This window comes from Polypterus senegalus, chromosome 15 (assembly GCF_016835505.1).
Source record: "Polypterus senegalus isolate Bchr_013 chromosome 15, ASM1683550v1, whole genome shotgun sequence".
Lineage (NCBI taxonomy): Eukaryota > Metazoa > Chordata > Cladistia > Polypteriformes > Polypteridae > Polypterus > Polypterus senegalus.
The window spans coordinates 25,356,188-25,376,511 of record NC_053168.1 but is presented as its reverse complement, the minus strand read 5'-3'; positions in this window follow the sequence as shown (position 1 = coordinate 25,376,511).

The window sequence follows — 20,324 nt, the reverse complement described above, 5'->3', positions numbered from 1 at the left end:
TTTTGCAGACTGGCGGCACCCAGTGTCAAAGCACTGCTGCTGTTCCTGTGTGGTTTCCCTTTCTTTTTTAGATCCACATTTCTGACGCGTCTTTATAAATACAGTAGAGTCTCGCTTTTCTGACATAAACGGGCTGGCCGAACGTCAGATAAGCAAAAATGTTGGATAATGGCAGGTGTTAAGAAAAAACCTATTAAACGTCAAACTATGTTATAATTTTACACATTAAACTGAAAAAATAAACTTACAGTTACAGAATTGTCTGATGTTAAATACAGTATGTACTGTACCTAAAAAGTTCAGTCCTGTGATGATTTAAAGACATTTTTGATCGTAGTCTGCTTTCCTGACGAGTGCCGTTTCTTCGCTGTGAAGTCTCGCCATCTTTATTATTATGTGGATTCCTGTAGCTTCTTCTTGTTGCTCAATGTAATTAATTGCAGTTTCTAGCCTTAACTCCGTCACTAATATAGTCAATATCCGTACGAGCATATACTGTTTACTACAGCATTATGACTGCGTGTGTGTGTGTTTGTGCTGTGACTTGCGAGTCCCCCATCTTGCATCCGAAAACTCGAAGCTGAGCCTCAGTACTTTTAGCAACACCAGCTTTATTAAGCTTGAAACAGCAACAGCGAAGTTATTTAATGTAGCGGGATCTTTCATTCTCCTACACACAGACACAGCAGTCAGGCAGGTTCGGGGGGAAAGTAATACTGAGTCCAGCGCATTTATAATGTCCCTTGTTCCTTGTATTACCCATCAACGGCAGGCGCTTATAGCATGTCCGCGATTTTTTCGGATTGGCTTTTACATCGAACTGCTACAGCGCTGGGAGACTGCGATTGTTTTGGGATGCTCTTCCGCATGTCGTCCCGTTCAGTGGAATCCCACAAGAGTTTAGAAACTCATTCACACCAGCCACGATTCTTTTCAAAGATAAAGTGCAGGTTAATTTATTTAATGTATTTTTACTTTATATTTTGTATTAATCATTTTTATATGAATAGTTTTGGGTTGTGGAACGAATTATCTGAGTTTCCATTATTTCTTATGGGAAAATTTGCATTGATATACTGTACGAGTGCTTTGGACTGCAAGCACATTTCCAGAATGAATTATGCTAGCAAATGGAGGTTCCACTGTAATTAGCTGCGGCAGAGTCAGGAGCAACAAAAAATAGACTACACTCATGCTCGCAACTTGCAGTTCTTGTTGCCGATTGATGCATATTTTTTTTTTGTTTTGTTTTTGTTTTGCAGTGAGATGTCGGATAATACAGAATGTTGGATAAGCGAAGGTAGGATAAGCGAGACTCTACTGTACACTTGACTGCATATTATTTATTAGTTTAATGCATCTTATTGTAATTAACCTGTAACAATATAATGGTCCACAGAATTGTCAAACTATTCTAAATACTATAGCTGCTTTAGCATTGTTACTCTCACTGCACCTTTTTCTTCTTCTTCTTTCAGCTGCTCCCGTTAAGGGTTGCCACAGCGGATCATCTTTTCCATATTACTCTCACTGCACCACTCGGAGTATTTATATCACTGTATTTGAGTGTGGAATCACAGCTCTACAGCAGCTGATTGGAAAGAGAATTATCGGTATACAGCATCAAGCACATGCTGCCTCATCCATGCTGTCTATTGAACTGCTCTCATATGGCAAACGCTTCAGAACATTTCCTGTACAGACCTCGTTTTTCAGAAACAGTTTCATCCCAAGAACTATAGACGCACTCAATTAGTCCATCAATTCCTCCTTGTAGAACGCTTTGTACTTATAAGTACAATTACCTAAACTTGAAATACAGTTATAATATTGCACAACCTGAGCCACTTTATAAAGCGCGTATTTACATATCATGACAATATCATTTTTATAAATGCAGCAAAATATGTTTATTATATTACACGGATAAAACTTTAACTTAATTTAAATAATCTATATTGTTAATAAACAAAAATGTGTGGACACGGTGTCATGGCGCTAGCAAAGAGCTGGCGCTCCGTTCACAGATTGTTCCTGCCTTGCGCTGTATTCTTGCTGGGACTGGTGTGACACTTGGATGGACAGAATAATTTAACATGTACTATGAAGATATTTCAATGTTCCTTAAAAGTTTTGAAGAATCGCATTCTAAGCTTACACATGGCTTAACGTCTATTACAGAGCTGATTGTGTGGCGATTGAGTATTTGGAGAAAGAAAAGGAAGGACAGGAATTAGGGGTTAGTACATTTGAAAGAGACAGTACTGCTGCAATAAATTATTTCATCAAAGGCCGCGCACTGCGCAGCAAGCATCTTGCGTGAAACATGAACAATCACTGTTCCCTTGTTTAATGACATGCTTTAACTCCGATCATCATTAAAATGATATCAAGTATACATCTCAGTATTTTAATTATTCAGAGAGCTGTAACATCACGAATGTAATGGATTCTGTGTCCTGTCGGAGGAAGAGAAAGCCAGTTTAAGAAGCACTAGTGATTCACACACATAGAGCCCACAGAAGATCAAATACAAAACAAAGCATTTAACGTGCTACTTTAGTTACAATGGGATTTGAGAAACTAGTAAATTAAACGATTTTAAGATGAATTATGTTGTTCTACTTTAATGACAAAATAAACATGTAATTAAAGTGGAAATTTACAGATTAAAGTTGACATTTCGAGCTTTTTTCCCACTGTGTGCCTATTTTTTTTCTCTGTACCTTAATAAGCTTAATATGACAATCATGATGGGCTGCGACTCGCCTTTTCAAGGTGACTTTGATACCTGACAATATTTTTATTTCGGGCACTGTGCGACTTTGTGAACTTGAGCGAAGTGAAGCAGGACTTTAGGATGTTTTCTATGGGCACTCTGTTTGCTTAGCTTTTCATTCTCACTGGAAAGTAACCTTGAGCTGGTGATAATGATTTAGTAACATTTCTGTGCTTTGAGAAGCTGTTAGTAGAAAGATAGCCAGATGTGTGTGCTCATTTTGAATGAGAAGTTGGGAAGAGATCAATTGCCTTTTATTACACTTTTTTCAAAAAAGAGTTTCCCAGTTCACTTGCTACCTTGTTACAAAAATGGAGTGTTTAGTAGAGCTGCTGTTTTTCTGATACTTTCGTAAAGAGATCAGCTCAATTTCAAAAATTGAAAGTTTTACTAACTGAAAATGGACACTTTCATGGAGCATGCCATCTACTACCGTTCACCTGCTCCAATGTGCTTTATATCTGACAAGAAATATTTTTATTTTTATTTTCAGTTATACAACTTGCTGTTCCTGGTTGTATCATTCTTTGTATCTCTTATATTTGCTGCTATCGGTTTTGCTGTTGATACATTTAATTTTTAACTGAAAGCTTAAATCAATGTGCATATCCATTGCTCTTAGACTTGTCGAGCTGCAGTCCGATAGTTAAGGGATGAGCAGACACTCTTGTGGAGTGGTAAACTGTATTTAAGTAAATAAGTGAAAGTAAAGCCCCAGTCATCAAGCACTCTGCCATTGGAGGTCCCTAGGGTTGAATATGAGGGTGACAGTGGGACAGGGAAGAGGAAGGTTGTATGATGGGTTTTGACATTTTTTTCCTATCCCCCATTAAGAAAAGAACCCAAGAGGTTAGTTTGCTATTGCTAGTTTGTTATGTTCATGTAACAGGCGATCCGATAACATGGTAAAACAAGAGTACAAAAAAGTTCTTACTGCTGTAAGAAGAACTGAAAATACAGTGTGATGCAAATATTAGCTAGAAGATAAAATCTTCAATGACTTATGAAAATACAAATGTCATGATACACATTCTTGCTCTATTTGAATTTTACTAAGTCTCATAGTCGACGGAGTGGGTTGTTTTACACACTGAAAACTATAATATTTTCACAGGTGTCTTCATTCCAGTCGAGTATACTAGGCCTTCATTTCCATCATAACCCACTGTGCCTTTTCCAACAGGCTTGTATCTTTGTGTGCTTTGTGAATTGCCTTTTGATGGCTGTGCTCTGGGAATAATCCAATATAATACAGGCAGAGTGATTGATTTTTCTCCGACCTTAACACACTTCTGGTTTACACTGATATAGATTTGTTGCCCTTCACAATTCATAGTTCACCTGCTTACACTGCACGATGGGGACAGCACTGGTTGGAATTATGTGTTTTGGCGTTCTGACATACCTCTGGAAAATGGAAAGAACAATGGTAGTTATAAGTCATGGTTCATCTACAATTATCAGAAAGTCAGGGCAATTTACTGAAGAAATCCTCACTACCTGATAGCCTTCAAAGCTTTTTAAAACTCGATGACACATCTACTAATGTAGGGGGTAGGAGGAAATGGATATGACTAAATGAATCCATTTTCTAAACCCCCTTTCAAATTACACTATGGCCTGAACTTCAGATGCAGTTATATAATGTATGCACTGCGGTGATCTGTATTTACATATAAAAAGCACTTAGCTGGTTAATTAAAATAAAAAGTCTGATTTAAATATTACAGGAAAGCACCACATAACTTTCACATGAAGCAATGTGTGTTAAAGGGTGTAATGAAGCTCAGAGTTGGCATGTAGGATTCCAGAGCCAAAGGTCATAAAAGTGTAGAGATAAACTACAGCAGAGGTCAAATGAGGAATATGCCTTTTGATTTATTCACTGCTTTAAGTACCATCCAGGCAACCCTGTTAAAGGGTAAACTCGGAGATATGCAGGTGATGGATGAGCCTATGGTGTCCCGCATAATGGAATATCGGTCTATTGTCATGAAACATGATGTCCTGCCTATTATTATTATTATTATTATTATTATTATCTTGCATTCACTTTGCACATGTTTAGTTTGCTATTACTTTGGTCTGTTGCAGTATTTTTCAGTCAGCGTGCCACGTTACATTGGTGCGCCATGAGAGCTACCCAGGTGTGCCGTGGAAATGATAGTGTAGCCCACTTCTATCTAAACCTGAGAGGGATAAGCTCTGCAGGTGGTTGAGACCTGTCTGAAGAGGGCAGGACTACCTGGAGAAGCTGGCATAAAAGCAGCTCTGCAATCACCATGTTAGAGCACTTCAGAAGGGACTCCTGGCAGCTACAGTCTATCTACTTTCTGTGTGTGGTTGCCAGCAAGCCTCACAGGGCTGGTGGATAGTGGGCATACAAGTTGCCTCTGAGGCAGAGAGGGGTGGGCAAAGGGTTGAAGCAGCTTGGAGATGTCACCAAAGTGCTCATTAAGTGCCCTGTCTGCATTTCGGAGCTCCTTTTTTACCGGCTTCTCTGGTAGGCCCCCACCTTTGGGCAATTGAGCATGTGTATGAGATAGACAGTATATGTGTTTGTGGTTAGTAAGCTAGTGGTGTGTTTTTGGATGATTTTGGTTACAAAAAGTGTGACACTATAGAAAAAAACATTGGGAAACACTGGTCTACTGTATTAAAGAAAGGTATCTGTGTTTTTACATCCATTGTTTGTACATTTGTTTTGGTATGGTGTGTTTTCTGGAGATGAACCTTGCCTAGGGGTCTACATGGGCTTTGACCAGAACTGGTTCTGTATGATCTTTAGAGCCTACAATGAAGTTAAACATGGGCATAGAATGAGGCGGTCTGTGGTGATGCCTAATATGATCAGTATCTTACAGCTAATGGGAATGATCTGTATTACTGAGTTTTAAGCAATAACCCTGTTCATGGCGCAGATCTCAGAGAAATACATTTATAAGATAGTAAAACAGTCATTTGGTCTGCTGAAGCCTCAGAGAAGCATTTCAGTTTTCATAGTTTAAAGATAAACAAAGCTGATTTGAAAAAAAAAAAAACTCAATAAGGATAGTAACTATGATGAAGCACAAACAATAAGGACACTAGATAGCCAAGCGCACTACTTTGACTTATGTTTGATTTCACTTCTGCAAGATAAATGCCTTCATCAACAAAGTAATATTAAATAAAAAGTTGTAGACACAATATAATACATCTTAAGACGACCCTGTAGAATATTATATTCACAAGTTTCAGAGGTGATTTATACAGTAACTGAAGAAGATTAAAAGAAGCTGGATTAGTGCAGACTTTAGATGTCTAAAGGCACATGGGTGTTATGATGGATGGCAGGAAAGGGCTGGTGTCCCGACCAGGATGGTGAATGATCCCTTACTTTTCCAGCAGGCCACTGTACCGAATGGGCAAGAATGATCAGCCAGAAGATTGGCAGATGTCATCTGGGAAGTGGGCACACTGGTGTCCTGGCAGGGATGGAATGAAGACATCTACTCAGCTAAGATTCTAGGATTCTAGGATCCTTGGGATGTGGTACCTGAATGGAAACCTGCAGGGCTTGCTGGGAGCTGTAGTCCCATAGAGCAGTCCTGTTGGGTTCCACCATGGTGTGCTGTAGGAATTTGTAATCCCTGGATCCCTACTTTGTGAGGCTTCTGTCTAACCCAGAAGTGTTTCCTATGGGTAATGCCCTGGCACCAGAAGTACTCCCATGTCTGATATAAAATTTTAATGTACTTTTTTGAGGTTTTAATGTACTGTACACTTATAACTTTTGTTCAATTTTTTTTTCACTTGTTTCCATGGTATGCATGTGGTTAAATTCTTCCTCACAAGCCATCACCGGACAGATGGAGTGAGCATATGCACAATGCTGCTCCAAAAGTAGTAGGAAATGTCTTGGCGAAAGAAAGGCAATACTGCTAACTTCTCAAACATCTAATATCGCCATAATATATATTTTTTTGGAGTGGCAGGAATAATTTCCATATTAATACATGAATGTATATCTTTTTTTAAGTACAACGGTATTTTTACCTCAAGAAAATAAGACTGACTGACTGAAAATAAGTTTTTCATTACATTACTCGTTACTTTAAAAAGCAATCTGACTATGTAACGCACATTACTTTTAACAAATTACCTCCAAAGCTAGATGTTCTACAGAGTGAATCTGCAAGAACAAGAAACAGAGGCAGTGCGGCACTGAAGGACAGCTGGTCATTGATCATCAACCCCAAGGTTGCATACTGACTGGTTGATGTTAGAGATAATGAGCCAAGCAGAACAGAGATAGGGTGCTGAACAGACAGACTGACTGGTATAACAAAGAGGTCCATCTTTACCAGGTTGAGCTGTGGGTGGTGTTATTTCATCCAGGTTAAGATATCAGTGAGAAAAACCAAGATTCTATCTCATATAATGTGGTCTTCTGGAGGGAATGACAGGTGCAGCTATGAATCACTGGCACATCATTGATATGAGAAACTGGATGATAGTGCCTTGTGAGGTGGTGTACAGAGACCACTACTAATCCTTGGGCCAACCCCACTCTTGACTAATAGGATCTGATAGGATAGTGCTTGGCATGGTAGGATCTGCCCAAGAAATACGATTCAAAGCATTTGAGAGCAGTCTGAGTGATGCCGAGGTCAGAGAAACACTATTAAGGATAAATGGGTATGAAAGATACTATAAAAAGATAAATATGAAAAGTATTTGTCAAGATAGATGGGAACAGTGCATCACTGAATTGTATCTAATTATTTTGTGAGCCTCTAACTAATTGAACTTGAAAGAGGCTGGACCTCATGTGCAGAGAGCTTTCTGCTTAATTAGACTCAATTAGAGCGCTTAAGCAAATTGTTTATGAGACACTAATGGGAAAATTATGACTGATTTGATATATACAAGGAAATCTATATTGAGCGAAGTTCATACAGTACAAACATCACCAGTGATTGGATGCTGTACAGCAGACAGTTTTAATTAGATTTTACTATGTCACAGTGCTTTGCTCAAAGTCTATTCAATGTCTGGGCCCTGAAGCCTCATCTTTGTATATTTCCACATACCCCATATTTCATCACAATGCACAATTTACTACATATCTCTCAACTCCAGACTGCATTTCACTTTTTTACTTAACCAGACTTCAGGCAACTTCTATTGAATGCATGCAAAGATGTTAAGATATGAATATTATATACTTTTTGTAGTAAAATTTTAGTTAAAGGAAATTTCACAGTGTGCCTGTGGGTTGTGGGCTGGGAAAAAACAAAACTTAAAAATCAAAGTATAGTGGATTCAGATCATATTAAGATGTTGTAGCTTTTTGATAAAATTATTTCAATTGATTCCCCCCCACCCCCAATCAAGCAGAGTGACAAGGCAAGAACAGAATTAAAAAAAAATTTGCAAAATAATTAAAAATAACTGACATTTTAGATTGACACAATTATTCAGACCTTTTGCAATGACACTTAAAATTTGCCTCAGGTGCACCCCATTCTAATGATCATTGTTGAGGTGTTTTTACACCTTATTTGGAGTTCAAACGTGGTTACTGATTGGATGTGACTAGGAAAGGCATGCAGCTGTAGGTGGTCTCACAGTTGACAATGTGCAGCTGAGCAAAAACCAAGCCATGAAGTTGAAGAAATTTCCAGCAGAGCTTGGAGACAGAATTATGTTGAGGCACAAAAAAAAAATACTGTAGCATTGAAGGTTCCCAAGTGCACAGTGGCCTTCATAAATCTTTAATTGGGAGGAGTGGTGGCTCTGTGGCTTAGAAGCTGTGGCGGTATTTAAACCTATAACTCCGTTGGGCCCTTGAGCAAGGTCCTGAAAATTGCTGCAGGGGTGCTGTATAATGGCTGACCCCCAAAGGCCATGCAAAAAGACACTTTTATATAATAAAATATATCAAAATATCAAAAAAAAAAATAATGAATGAATTTTGGAACAACAACTACTCAACCAGCCAAACTGAGCAATCATAGGAGAAAGGCCATGGTAAGAGAGATGACCAAGAACCTGATGGTCACTCTACATGTGCTCAATAGAACCAGTGTGGAAATTAGAGAAACTTTCAGAAGAACAACCATCACATCAACACTCTCCATATCTTTGGTTTATGTTAGATTGGCCAGACAGAAGCCTCTTCTCTATAACAGACACATGGGAGCCACTTAAAGTTTGCAAAAAGGCACCTTAAGGACTCTCAGACTGTGAGAAACAAGATTCTTTGGTATGATGGAAGATTAGATAGATAGATAGATAGATAGCGCCCATCGCTCTGCCTACAGATGTCAAACTGTCCAGTATTCATTCCTACAATACAGCCTGCCTTCCTAACAAGTTTGTCCAGGTGTGAGATTAGAACCACATCTGGAGAAAACCATGCACTGTTCATCACCCATGCAAGAGCATGGTGGTGGCAATGTCATGCTGTGGGGATGTTTTTCAATGGCAGGGACTTGGAAACTTAGGGTTGAGTGAAAGCTGAATGGGAAAAAGTATAGAGATATCTTTAACAAAAAACTGCTCCCGCATGTTCTGGACCTGAGACTGGATTGAAGGTTCACCTTCCAACAGGACAATGACCCTAAGTACAAAGCAAAGACAAGTCAGGAGTGGCTTAGAAGTAACTCTGAGAATCTCCTTGAGTGACCCAACAAGAGTTCAGCCTTGAATTGAATCCAGAGACCTGGAACTAGCTGCCCACCGACCTGGCAGAGGCCTGAGAGGATCTGCAGAGAAGAATGGCAGAAATTTCCCAAATGCAGGTGTTTTTAGCTTGTTGAGTCAAACCTGAGAAGACTCCAGGCACTAATCAATGCCAAAGGGGCTACAACATTAATTTCCATAGCATATTATCATACAAATGAATGATCTCAAAGACTTTACAAGATGTCCATGGAGAGAAAATGGGAAAACATGGTAAAGGTTCCGAATGCTTGTGTCAATGTGAAATGTCATTTTTTTTTTACTTTTAATAAATCTGAAAAAATTTCTAAAATCCTGTTTTCACTTTGTCATTCTGGGGTATTAAGCGTTACTTGATGTGAAGAAAAAACAAATGTAAACGATTTTAGCACAAGGCTGCAACTAATCAAAATGGGGAAAAAAGTGAAGGAGTCTGAATACTTTCTGAATCCACTGTATACTGTATATAAAATATAATGTAAATAATACAATAAATAGGATTGGTCAGCAAGACTTTTACATGCTGTTGGTTCTGTTAAAGAGTTTCCTAATTATATCTTCAGGTTTCCTTAGCATATCAGAAATGTTCAGTGCAGTGTTTGGATTTGTTTTTGTAAAGAAATTCAAACCTGGTATTATAAAAACTGTAAATTCTCTATAAACCCATCAGTATAACCAAAAACAGAACACCTGCTACAGGCAGTGATACCGTTTCAGTGACAAATTCTTTACAGAGCACTGGAGCCTGCTCAGATCTTCTGTTTCTGCAATTAATAGCACATGCCTCTATTGTATTCACTCGCAGGTTTGGTGCTGTTCAGACAGCTGGGAGACGGAGATAAAAGTCTCAGTGTAATGTGTGCCAAACTGGAGCTCTGACTAGCACATGGCCAGCTTCCCTTGAGCTCCACTGATGCCATCAAAATCTGATGCTGGAAATGAATGCTCAACTCTCATGATAAAGACGGATTCTTTAAAATATAATTAGCTTCAAGGTGACGTGAAACTATTTGGAGTATGGCAGTTGGTTAAAGCTCTGCTATGGTTCGAATGTCATTTAAATGGCAACTAATTTAATAAAGTGTCATATAAACAGCCTCTATTTGCACCTTTTTTAGTCTTTTTCCTTCAAATTGTTGAATTAGTGGGCCAGGTACTTTATACATCCGAGGCCTGCTGAAATGCATGAATGGATTTCTCTACACTTAAGCGTATACATATACTGCTGTTCAGACTTGCTTAATGCATTATGCTGTGTTGATGTTTACGAATGGTGGAGGATAGGCGGCTGTCTCTCTTTTTACATAACACTACTAAAATCAATTTTTCCCATAACCTGTGGAGTCTGTCATCACAGAATCTTTGCTTAATGAGGATATGCAATTAAAATAATTTTTAAAAGAACATTTTTGAGTAATTTCCTTCCTTCTGCAAACATCATTAAAAGAAGTGCCATTTCTAGCATCTCAATTATCTTGATCTGTGGATCATCTTTTACAAAAGCTATCAAACCATACTGTGACAAGCCCAAAATAGCAATTTACTGCAGCTTTCATTTCTGCCACTTACAAATTGGTTAGTACCTTCAAGGCATGGAGGGCTATGCTCTGAAGAGAGCTTATTTGTGAAAAACTATTGACTTAAAAAGCTGGACTGTGGAGTGAGAGATGATTGTGTGAAAGTACACCAGGAAATCAAATTCCCAAATCCCACCACACACCCTACCTCAGCACAGACAGGTAACACTGGACAACAAATTGCTTTCAAAAGATTTGCTTCCTGAAAGATTTGTATTATTTAGGATAGTCAGCTTCAAGCTGAACACAAATATAGTTTTAGATTGACTATCACATACTGTAGGAATTTAAAGAAATGTGAAATTACGTTTTATTGAAATTAGTGTGCTAATCACTTAAAGATGCTGACACACTGCATTAGTTGAGATAAGTTGAAAATGTTTTGCTTCTGATGTTTGATTGTATTCGGCATTTGTTGCTTCTCGTTTCAGAATCCAACAATAGTCAGACAGCATTGATGGATTCTACTTTCCCTTATACCATTTCTCCTTCATTGTAATATCCTGGTCAAATCTTTTATCATGTTCAACACTGACTGCACCAAGATTAGCTACTGTGAATGCAGAAAGTGAATCTTTAGTGACTTTAGAATGTTACAGCAATCTGTACGAGAACAGGCCATTCAGCCTAACAAAGCTCGCCAGTCCTATCCACTTAATTCTAAAAAAACAGCAAGTTGAATTTTGAAAATCCTTAGAGTTCTACTGTCTACCACACTACATTTACTTATTGCATGTGTTAAGAAAAGCTTACTAATGTTTGTATGAAATTTACCATTAACAAGTTTCCAACTATGTCCCTGTGTTCTTGTCAAACTCATTTTAAAGTCACAGTCTTGATTCACCGTGTTAATTCCCTTCGTAATTTTAAACACTTCAATCATACCTCCACTTAATCTTGTTTTGCTTAAACTAAAAAGGCTCATGTCTTTTAACCTTTCTTAATAATTCATCCCCTGTGGCCCTTGAATCAGTCTAGACACTCTTCTGTGGACTTTTTTACAGAGCTGCTATGTCCTTTTTGTAGTCTGGAGACCAAAACTGCACACAGTACTCCAGATGAGGCCTCACCAGTGTGTTATAAAGCATCAGCATAACCTCCTTGGACTTGCACTCCACACATCAGGGCGCTATATAACCTGACATTCTATTAAACGTCTTGATGGCTTCTAAACACTGTCTGGACGTTGATAGTGTCAAGTCCACTATGACTTCTAAATCCTTCTCAGAAGGTGTACTTTTGATTTTCAGAGCTCCCAATGTGTATTCAAAACTAACATTTTGACTTACTACATGTAATACTTTAAGTTTACTTACATTAAATGTCATCTACCACATACAGTGCACCCGGAAAGTATTCACAGCGCATCACTTTTTCCACATTTTGTTATGTTACCCCCTTATTCTAAAATGGATTAAATTCATTTTTTTCCTCAAAATTCTACAAACAACACCCCATAATGACAACGTGAAAAATTTTTACTTGGGATTTTTAAAGATTTATTAAAAATTTAAAAAACTGAGAAATCACATGTACATAAGTATTCACAGCCTTTGCCATGAAGCTCAAAATTGAGCTCAGGTGCATCCTGTTTCCCCTGATCATCCTTGAGATGTTTCTGCAGCTTAATTGGAGTCCACCTGTGGTAAATTCAGTTGATTGGACATGATTTGGAAAGGCACACACCTGTCTATATAAGGTCCCACAGTTGACAGTTCATGTCAGAGCACAAACCAAGCATGAAGTCAAAGGAATTGTCTGCAGACCTCCGAGGCAGGATTGTCTCGAGGCACAAATCTGGGGAAGGTTACAGAAAAATTTCTGCTGCTTTGAAGGTCCCAATGAGCACAGTGGCCTCCATCATCCATAAGTGGAAGAAGTTCAAAACCACCAGGACTCTTCCTAGAGCTGGCCAGCCATCTAAACTGAGCAATCGGGGGAGAAGGGCTTTAGTCAGGGAGGTGACCAAGAGGTCCTCTGTGGAGAGAGGAGAAACTTTCAGAAGGACAACCATCTCTGCAGCAATCCACCAATCAGGCCTGCATGGTAGAGTGGCCAGACGGAAGCCACTCCTTAGTAAAAGGCACATGGCAGCCCTCCTGGAGTTTGCCAAAAGGCACCTGAAGGACTCTCAGACCATGAGAAACAAAATTCTCTGGTCTGATGAGACAAAGATTGAACTCTTTGGTGTGAATGCCAGGCATCACGTTTGGAGGAAACCAGGCACCGCTCATCACCAGGCCAATACCATCCCTACAGTGAAGCATGGTGGTGGCAGCATCATGTTGTGGGGATGTTTTTCAGCGGCAGGAACTGGGAGACTAGTCAGGATAAAGGGAAAGATGACTGCAGCAATATACAGAGACATCCTGGATAAAAACCTGCTCCAGAGCGCTCTTGACCTCAGACTGGGGCGACGGTTCATCTTTCAGCAGGACAACGACCCTAAGCACACAGCCAAGATATCAAAGGAGTGGCTTCAGGACAACTCTGTGAATGTCCTTGAGTGGCCCAGCCAGAGTCCAGACTTGAATCCGATTGAACATTTCTGGAGAAATCTTAAAATGGCTGTGCACCGACAATTCCCATCCAACCTGATTTAGCTTGAGAGGTGCTGCAAAGAGGAATGGGCGAAACTGGCCAAGGATAGGTGTGCCAAGCTTGTGGCATCATATTTAAAAAGACTTGAGGCTGTAATTGCTGCCAAAGGTGCATCGACAAAGTATTGAGCAAAGGCTGTGAATACTTATGTACATGTGATTTCTCAGTTTTTTAGTTTTAATAAATTTGCAAAAACCTCAAGTAAACTTTTTTCACATTGTCATTATGGGGTGTTGTGTGTAGAATTCTGAGGAAAAAAATAAATTTAATCCATTTTGGAATATGGCTGTAACATAACAAAATGTGGAAAAAGTGATGCGCTGTGAGTACTTTCCGGATGCACTGTAACTGTCCCAGCCTGTATGCTGTAGCACCTCATGGTTTTGAATGCTTTAAGCATGATGTCAACCAGCTGGATGTAGTTTGCATCTCTGTAGTTGCCAAGAAAATTCTTAACATTCTTGAATGCCTTCTATGTGGTTTCCTCCGGGCCTCTCTAGTAGATCTTTAGACTGCTTGTTACTTATAACTTGTCTGATTTGTGGACCAACAAAAATGCCTTCCTTAATCTTGTCATCAGTTATTAATGGAAACATCATTCTCCAATAACAAAATCATTATTCTTCATTGTTCATCACTTTCACTTTCACAATTTTTCATCAGTTCATATTGTATATAAAGAGGAGGCAAATATATCTTTGTTGGGTTGACAAGTGGATTATGTGGCACACTTTCCTGCTCTGCTTATGGATCAGCCAGTTCTTTTTAAAGTAATGAGACTCTTTAGCCTAGCTGTTCCATTCGCAGTGCTTGGTATATCCATGCTGCATTCCTAGTAGCAGTACCATGACTATCAGATCACCACAGATGTTCCAGTGGTAGTTGTTGTACTGCATAACTATACTTATAATATGAGAGGAAATCAGAAAAATAGGCAATTACAATAAAAATGTTCATGATAGGATAATTTAAAGGTGATTTTTGTGATCAGCAAATCAAAATCCATAAGGCACACCCAAAAGTGTTTAGGATGCCAAATCTTTACTATCCAATGTAATTGACATAAAAAGAAGATGCTGAATAGTGTCTGAGTTACAATATAAATTAGACTCTGCATCCTTCAAGTTTCTTGTACTCAGTCCATAGCAGATGGATTCAGGATCACAGTAGATTTTTATCTAAAGGACCTGGTAGACAACTTGTTCCAGACAGCTTGCTCAGACCCCACCACCATCAGTAATTAATGACTGAGATGGGGTATCTGAGTTTCCACTTGATAACAGTTAAAATCACACCTCCAGTTAGTGTCTTGTTATCATCAAGCAGTAGGTTATTTTTTCTCTTTATTTTCCTAGCATTCCAATTTACTATCCATTCTAATTTGCAATAAAAAATTATGGACGTCAGGTTACATAAAAATATGTACTGCCACCTAAATTAAAATGTAGCTTCTGCACTTTTCACATTGCTGACTCAACTTACCTCTGCATTCAAATTATTTCAAAAGTTGGCTTCAGACAAAATTATTGATGTGAAGGACTTACCCATATTTGCTTGCTTTTAAATCCTTATTAATTCCAAAGTTATATATACAACTGAGGAAATCAATTCTCATATTGTGTTTATCAGTGTTAACTTTAAAATATGATTCATATCAAGTCTTTATTATATAAAGAAAACATTGCTTAATACATTTATATTTTAATATAAACAAGTCAGTTAAAAACATTAATAAAATTAAATATGTTGCATTTCGAAAGAGATGCATTTCAAGTTCACTCTGCATCACTTTCTTTACACTTTTCCCAAAGTTACAGAAATAAATTTTGTTAGTGTGTATAAATACTGTATATATATATATATATATATATATATATATATATATATATATATATATATATATATATATATATATATAGAGTATATATTGTAAGAAACACAGTCCCAAACACCAGTAACCACCAGTACAGCACAAGCACTTTTTCTCTTCCTTGGCACCACCACTCCTCCCTAGCAACCTTGTCCTCCTCCACCCGACTCTGGCCGATGAATGGTGGTCGCTGGCTCCTTTTATAGGTCACCTGGAAGTGCCCCAGGTGTTAGATCACTGAGTTCCAGCGGCACTTCCAGGTGTGATGAATCTGTTGTCCACACGGGCTCAGGAGTCTCAAACACAGAACCCCCTGAGCTTACTCTTAAGCATGCAACGTACAGTTGGCCATGTGAACAGTAATCTTGTTTCAAATCTCACAGCTTGGATTGCTGCTGTCATAATCGGTTTGAGTTTCATGGTTTGTTTCAATTACAACAGTATTTGTAGGACTTGTGTTGAAGAGACATTCGGCATCTGTCAAGCGCTGTAAGTATACAATCAGTTTCATTGATAACTTCACATCCAGCTTTTGAGAGTTTAAACATCCATAAACATCAAAGTGTCCACTACTGAAATTGTCACTTGTGAATCCAAGATGTTTAAGAGACATTGGCGGTTGTCCAAAGGTGTAAAATATTTGGCCATCTCGGAACACTTGAAAGCGACAACCGAACAATTCAGCGGCAGCCATCAACTCACATGCAGATGCATAGGTGAAGGACTTAAGCATTTCACTCTTATAGTGCTCCTGTATAGTATAATTATCTCCTGTACCGTCATCAGTCCACACCTTGAACCTGTCCCAGTCATTCAATACATACGACACAAAGTTCCTCTGGATATCAAGAGTGAGCCTGATATGGCCGTGCAATATGTAACAAAGAGAATGGAAAAGGTAGGTGGTATCTCCGGGCATGGAAACCACTCGGTAAGTGACAGTTCTTTGATCGATGGTGATCACCTTGATAGACATGTTAATGCGGGTACGGTTGGAATGATAAAGGAAGTGGGTACCTGAACAATGTAAAGTAAGTCTAAAATACCTACACAATAACTATAATCATAATAAATGAACAATAAAACAGTGGAGAAGCCGTGGATTAAATAAAAAGGCTGTAGTTATCAGCAGGGAGACGTGAATCCCGTGGCGAAGCAAGGAAGGGAATGTAGAGACTGGAGCGACGGACTGCCTTATATAGGCAGGCAGCCAACAACGTGGGAGGCGTTTGGATGGGGGACCCAACGCCGCCTCACACGGTGACCGAGCTGCAGACTATGGACGTATATATGTACATAAGTAGGATTTAGTTAGCTTTGGGAACCCGCGTATCAAATTTCTTGAAGATGAGCCCATAAGTAACAAAGACTGTTGAAAAGTTCAATATACGACGGCCGACAGTGGCATCATACCACCGAAATAAGTACCAAATTTCAGCCTTCTACCTACACGGGAAGTTGGAGAATTAGTGACATTGGAAACTTCAATATGGGGCCGACAGTGGCATCATACCACTGAAATAAGTACGTACGTTGGTTTTGGTTAGCGCAGGGAAGCCACCTACCAAATTTTGTGAAGATGGGGCCATGAATAAGAAAGTTCAACATGGCGGACATTGTTGACCATTATGACGTTTCGCGTAGAATTTTCAAATGAAACCTGCTTAACTTTTATAAGTAAGCTGTAAGGAAAGAGCCTGCCAAATTTCAGCCTTCTACCTACACGGGAAGTTGGAGAATTAGTGACATTGGAAACTTCAATATGGCGGCTGACAGTGGCATCATACCACTGAAATAAGTACGTACATCGGTTTTGGTTAGCACAGGGAAGCCACCTACCAAATTTTGTGAAGATGGGGCCATAAATAAGAAAGTTCAACATGGCGGACGTTGTTGACCATTGTCAACCGTTATGACCGTTACGTGTAGAATTTCGAAATGAAACCTGCTTAACTTTTGTAAGTAAGCTGTAAGGAATGAGCCTGCCAAATTTCAGCCTTCTACCTACACGGGAAGTTGGAGAATCAGTGATGAGTCAGTGAGTGAGTGAGTGAGTCAGTGAGGGCTTTGCCTTTTATTAGTATAGATATATATATAGATACCTGGTGCCCAGAGGGGGCTGGGTGGTCTCATGGTCTGGAACCCCTGCAGATTTTATTTTTTTTTTCTTTCCAGCCGTCTGGAGTTTTTTTTTTTTTTGTTTTTTCTGTCCTCCCTGGCCATCGGACCTTACTTTTATTCTATGTTAATTAGTGTTGTCTTATTTCAGTTTTGACTTTGTCCTTTTTTTCTCTTTTCTTCATCATGTAAAGCACTTTGAGCTATATTATTTGTATGAAAATGTGCTATATAAATAAATAATGTTGTTATAGTTACAAACTCAAAAAAGAGCCATAGAAAGGTTTGGGGCAGCCAACCATATATTGTTTCCTGGCTGCAAAACTGAATAAAGTGATAGCACTGATGTGCACAAATCAGAGTCCAAAACAGAACTGAGGGGATAGGGGAAAGGTGGTGGCTTTTAAAGGCCAGTATAGGAAATAACATCAGAGGGGCCGGAACCGGAAGGGTCTTCATCCATAGACTCAGACCCAGAAGTGACATCAAAGGGGTCGGAACCAGAATTGACGTCATCAGGGCCAGGCGGAATTTCCTGTGATCGGTCTGATGAAAAGTGAGAAAAAGAGTCAGGGCACTCCAGTCTGGCCATCCCAGTCTGGCTCAGTATTACCCTCATTCAAGCCCTTTAGCTGCTTCCCATACACACGTATGTGACAATATATATAGAGGTTTCTGAACTCTTTTGGGACCCCCCCAATGGGATGGCACGCTGAAGTGTGATTGGCATGACTGTGGAGGGCTGCTTGTCTGTCGCTGAGGCAACTGCAGGTTTACAGCGCATGAGCATTGTGACGTGGAACTATGAGCTGATCATGGTTGCGCTATAAGCACCTGTTATTGATGGGTGATGCAAGGAACATTATAAATGCAGGGAACAGTATAACTTGGCCACTGACCTGGCCTTGACCCTGCTCGTTTGCTGTGTTGATGTATTGGAGAGTGGTATATCCCACTACAGTAAATATCAGTGCTGTTCCTGTTTTAACTAGAAGTTGAAGTTACTGAGTACTGTGTTTTGGGGTGCAAGACAATGACTGCCACATCTCAATACATACAGTATATCCATCCATCCATCCATTATCCCACCCGCTATATCCTAACTACAGGATAATGGGGTATGCTGGAGCCAATCCTAGCCAACAAAGGGTGCAAGGCAGGAAACAAACTTCGGGCAGGGCACCAGCCCAGTGCGGTATACAGTATATATATATATATATATATATATATATATATATATATATATATATATATATATATATATATATTTAAAAACTTAAGGGAACACATAAACAACTGAGGGAAGCACAAGCAATTTTGAATCAACTTCACCTGCTTTGGTTCAAATCAAAGTGACGATAGGTGCACTGGAGAGGCAACAGCAAGACTGCCCCCATAAAGAGAATGGTTTTGCAGGTGATGGCCACAGTCAATTGCTCTCTCTTTATCCTTCCTTCCTGATTCTTCTCTAGTTTTGTGTTTTGCTAGGGTCCTTGTCACTACTGGTAGCATGAGGTGGTACCTGCAGTCGATTCAGGTTGCACAGGTAGTCCAGATCCTCCAGGATGGCACATCCATACGTGTCATTGCAAAAAGGCTTGCTGTGTCTTCCAGTGCAGTCCAAAGAGCATGGAGGAGATACCAGGAGATGGGCCATTGCACAAGGATTGAAGGTCAGGGTTGATGAAGGGCATCAACCAAGCAGCAGGACCGTTATTGCTCCTTTGTACATGGAGGAACACTGCAAAATTATCTCCAACTGGCTATTGGTGTGCATGTTTCTGACCATGAGGGCCTAACATTGTCTCTTGGGACTTGTGGTCACAGCCCATCATTCGCCAGAGAATACCAAAATTGGCAGCTTTCCTTAATTTTTTTTACCTATATATATTTATATATACAGTACATATATAAAGGCAACTGTGGTCAAGCCTACGTCAAATGGTGTCAGATGAATTCCCAGGAAGGAGGCCAAGTTTAGCCTACCCTAAAAGGGTGCCAGAAGGGGTCTCAGTGATAAGGCTCTCTTGAATTATTATTGTTCCAGGGATGAGAGAATAATGGAAGAACAGTGAGCAAAGCAGGAAAGCACACAAGTGTATTCACCTTGTAACAGGTCACAGCAGGAAATTGCTACTGAGGCCCTTGCAGTGTGTTTCATCACTGTGGTATATGTAGGCTACAAGTCTGTCAGTTATATCTGGGGTAGTCATATGCAGCTCTGGAAAGACAATTCCAGGGGCTTCCTAGGGCTGGAAGTGCTTCAGAGCAGGCTGAAAGGAACCTTTCAAGTACTCTGGGGATCAAACCTAAAATTAACCAGCAGCCAATGCTACAGTCATCTTGAGAGTTGGGTGGAGAACAGATAATAAGTTCAGCTGACAGGATGAAGAAAGCTTCTTGAAGAAAGAAAGGTAGAATAAATAGTTAGGGAGAAGTGCGATGAGGTTTTGATTTATTCCATGTTTTTGTTGATTTTCCCTTCAAAGCCCAGTATCCGCCTGAATAAGACAAGTGTCTGTGTGTTCATCTGGTTGCTACGTCACTGTGCCATTTGATAATGGATTCTGTCACACACGCGTGATTGGGAGGCAGCCAACAGACCAAAACGATGTACAAAAGTAACAACAGAGGGGATTTGATACGGAATGCTTATGCCTTTTTCTCCTCA